The sequence below is a fragment of the Mus caroli genome, chromosome X, assembly GCF_900094665.2.
Source record: "Mus caroli chromosome X, CAROLI_EIJ_v1.1, whole genome shotgun sequence".
NCBI lineage: Eukaryota > Metazoa > Chordata > Mammalia > Rodentia > Muridae > Mus > Mus caroli.
In genome coordinates, this window is record NC_034589.1 from 56,071,333 (window position 1) to 56,075,669 (window position 4,337).

Here is a 4,337-nt window from a genome sequence, read left to right on the forward strand (position 1 = left end):
AAACAAAACAAAACAAAAAAACCTTAGATGCTCAGAGCATTCCAGGTCGAACTGTAGTGAGTTCTGCTTCCTAGATGACTTTAACACATCCTGGTCATTGTATAATTGTTAGAATCTTTTCTTTCCCTCCCCTGTGTCTCCTTTTCACCCTTCTTCCTTCCCGTATACCTCATCCCTCCTTATTTCTTCCTTTCCTCTCCCTCTCTCCTCCCTAAGTTTTCTCTTCCTTCTTAGCATTTAGTCTAGGCTATGCCCCACAGTTACCTGGCAACAGCCAGGTGTGCCTAACTCTTTTTAAGGGGGCTGCTTAGCCCCTCCCTCTCCCTCCCCCCTCTCCCCTTCTCCTCTTGCTCTTATCCCCTTACCCTCTTCCACCTCTCTCCCCATTCCCCTCACCCCTTTATGTGCTCATGGCCAATCTCCCTCCCCTGTCTCTTTCTTCCCCTCCCCCCACTCTCTCTTCCCTCAGTTCCCCTCTCCATGCCCTAAAAAAACTCTATTCTATATTCTGTGGCTGATTGCTCCAGGGGATGGGATGCCTCAACATGGGCCTGCAGAGGCTTCCCTTTCCCTCACACCATACTGTGCCTCCACCAAACATATGTCTGGCCTCCTTATCTATTGTTTTATAAAACACAACACTCCCCCCCCCAACTTACCATTTCTCCTTACTTTCCCCCTCCCTAAACTCTCAGGCCCTCCCTCACCCCTTCTTCCAATCTCTCCTCCACTCCTCTCTTTTCATCTCTGTCTTCCTAGCCTCCCGCCCTCCCTTTCTAACCTTTCCCTCAGTCCCCACCTCTCCCTATGCCTACTTCCTGCTCTAACTTCCCCTTCTCCCTTTGCCTCCCTCCACTCCCCCTCCCTCCGTTCCCTTTCCTAACCTCCCCTTTCTTTCCCTGTCTACTTCTCCCGTCCTCCTTGCTCCTTCCCTCTCTGAACTTCTTTTTCTTCCCTCCCTCCTCCTGTCCTAGTTTTTCCTTAGTTTGGGGCACTATAAAATATTCTATTCTGAATATTTGTGTCTTCGGTCCCAGAATGAAGTATCTTTAAGGAACATTGACTTCTTTTTTGGAAAGTGGTAGTAAATTCATCCCAAGGTCTGCATGAAAGCTGTGTTCATTGCTCCAGAGTCTCGTTGCTTCCAGTTCTTCTCAGATGATTAAAGCAAGAAAATGTATGTGCTTGTACTAAAATTAGTATAAACATCCATCTATAAATATTTCTATATGGAGTTTGCCACTTCCTCCTTTGAGTTTTCAGTGGCAAAATCAAATTGCTTGACCATCACCCTGGCAACCACCTGCTCTAAGCTCTGGGTCCTTGTTTACCTTGACCTGCTTTGCCTCCTCTAGGCAGCTTCCTTTACCATCTGATTCCATGGCATGTCTGTTCTTTTACTTCTTCACTGCTGCAGTATTTAGAAGATAACTTCTCATCAATAGAGTACAACTTACTTGTAGAAAGGATCTGGTTTTATCAGCACTTGGCTCAAGTTGTGTATGTTCACCATGTTTTATATAGGAGAATTAGGGACTAAATGTCTTCAAGAAATTGAATTCAGTCCAATCATTACTGGATTTAAGTAACTGAGTTCAAGAGGTCTATTAGTATTGCTTAACTGCTACTTAATTGGCCAGTTCTGTCAATATGAACAGAGGCAAGATGAACCTAAATTAGTCTCAGAAAGGGAAGAATCCAGAGGTAGGAACCATGGAGGTATGCTGCTTCCTGGCTTGCTCAGTTAGCTTTTTGATACAGTCCAGAGGAGTGTTCCTAGGTACAGTGACACCCACAATAGGCAAGACACTGGAATGTTAAATCATGCCATTTACAGGAAAATGAATATGTTTTCATGTCTTCTCTTATATGCAGAATCTAGTTGTAGAAATACACATAATAGTAAAATGTAACATTTAGTAAGGGAATGAATGTTACAAATTAACAAAGGGAATAAATGAAATGGCTACTAGGACTTGAACTCGATCAAAGAGTATTATATCTATAAAAATATAATGATACATATTATTTTATATAATTAACATATACTAATAAACAAGAAAATAATCTCTGTGGACAATATTGTGTTGCTGGTGGGTGGGCAGACCACATTCATCCTAGTAGGACACCTATCCAACCTAGACTTGTTAAGAAACAATCTAATTAATCTTGGTTTATAGCCTCCAAACTTTATTATTATGGTCCTTGAATGTTGTGGTATTAATTCTTTGTAAATTTATTTAATGATATTTTATGTGTTTGTGTAGTTTACATGTTTGTGTGACTCTATACCACATGTGTGCCAGGTACCTTAGGAAGCTAAAGAGGGTGTTAGGTCCCCTGGAACTGGAGTTACAGATAGTTGTGAGCTGCCATGTGTGTTCTAGGAATCTCTCCAGCCAATGGCAGTGACTCTTGAAAGGATCCTTTGATTCTCTTGGTGCCTTGTGGTTGGTTTCACCATAGGGTAAAGTACAATAAAACACTACTATGACATGAGCAAACTAGAAGTTATTTTTCCTTGGACAGGAGATAGGACATATTGGGAGAGAATCATTGTCACGCCTTGCCTGTCAAAACCTAATCCCATCTGGGTTCTAGAAATCTTGACCTTGACATTGCTACCACCCCAAACACATGCAGAAAAACCAAAGTCCCTTTTCTTACACTAGGAAAAGCACTGAGGAAATTCATCTTCATTTCTCCATTCTACTCTAGACTTTATCCCTTAATGGCAACAGATAGCTCTGTTGATCTGCCACACACACACACACACACACACACTCTAAAAGGAGCCACCTTCCTCCCTTTAATGCAGAGTGTTTTCCCTCCCTCTGTACTATAGAAACATATACACATCATTTTCACATCTGGAATGTTTTGATTCAATTGCCAGATGGCAATTGTTGGCTTGTAGTTTTTTTTTTAATTTTGTAATTATATTTATGTACAGAAAACTTAGTGTACATTTAACTCAATTTAGTGGCGAGTTCTTTAGCCTTTGTGTTTTCCAGCTTGGCAATGGGAGCCACAGACTTAGGACCCAGCACGTTGCCTCCCCAGTGGTGACAGATCTTATCATAGCTGTCATTATAATTGGTCCTAATAGCTTCCACCAGCTTAGCCAGTGCACCCTTGTCTTCTGAATTAACCTGTGTGAAGGCAACAGTGGTGCACGTCTTCCTGTGGACCAGGCGCCCCACCCTGGCCTTTCCCTTGATGATACAGTAGGGCACCCCTATCTTTCCACACAGGGCAGGCAGGAAAACCACCAGCTAAATGGGGTCTACATCATGGGCAATCACCATCAGCTGAGCCTTCTATTTCTCCATCAAGGTGGTGACTGTATTGACTCCTGCTTGGAGGACAGGTAGTCTCTTAGTTGCCAGCAGCTTTCTTCTCAGCACGGGCCAGTAGCCTTTGCTTCTCCTCTTGCCTTGTCTCTGGCCTGTACTTGTGGGCAAATTTAAGCAGCTGAGTAGCTGTTTGCTTGTCTAGGACCTGGGTGAACTGGTTAATGGCAGGAGGTACTTTGAGCCACTTCTAGAGGATGATGGCTCTTTGCTGCCACAGCCTGATGTAGCGGGACCATTTGATGAAGTGTGTTAGATCTCTTTTGGGGTGGATGTCCTGCACAATGCCAAAGTTCTTGAGCCTTTTCTGAAACAAAGAATTGACCACCTTTTTGGCCTCCTGTTTCTTGATGACAGCGGGGGCCGGGGCCACCTTCTTCCCCTTGTTTTTCTTTCCTTTGGGCATCTTGCTCGCTGGTGGAGAGAGCTGCTTGTAGATTGTTGGATTGTTGGTTATAGATGTGATCTCAAGTGTCTTCTGTTCCCTCCACATTTACTTCTGAAGCTGCTGTAGCTCGTCCTAAGTTTGTAACACAGGCTTTACATTTTCTGGATCCACAGGTTGTTACTTGGAATGGTTTTATATTCCAGTGGTTTTTGCTCCAGCTGTGGTGGGTTTTATTCTTTGCATATTTGTCTTGTATAAGAATATAAGAATATAAGAATATTGTTGGTATTATTGTTCTCTAATAGGTTCTTGGGAAGGCATTGGGTAATTGAGAGGATTTTCTTTTTCTTTTTTTAAAACTTTTAGCAGTTTATCCTGTAAGCACTAAGAACAACAAGGTAAGTGGGGAAGGAATATGGCTTGGGAAAGTCAAAAGGCTGCATGCTTGCAAAAGGTAACCTAGGAATGTGGATAGAGGCAACACACCTTGCTATTCTTCCTGATCTTTAGGTGACTGGAGTACTTCATTTCTCTTTTTCCATTGGTACATGGGCCTGGCTGTTCATGTGTTTTGATTGGCTGTTGGTTGTTGGCAT

General features: G+C 42.9%; 1 pseudogene; it reads right to left on the reverse strand.

Moving 5' to 3' along the window:
- Positions 1-2,969: 2,969 nt before the first annotated feature.
- Positions 2,970-3,759, reverse strand: LOC110287167 (annotated as a pseudogene).
- Between the last annotated feature and the right edge of the window lie 578 nt (positions 3,760-4,337).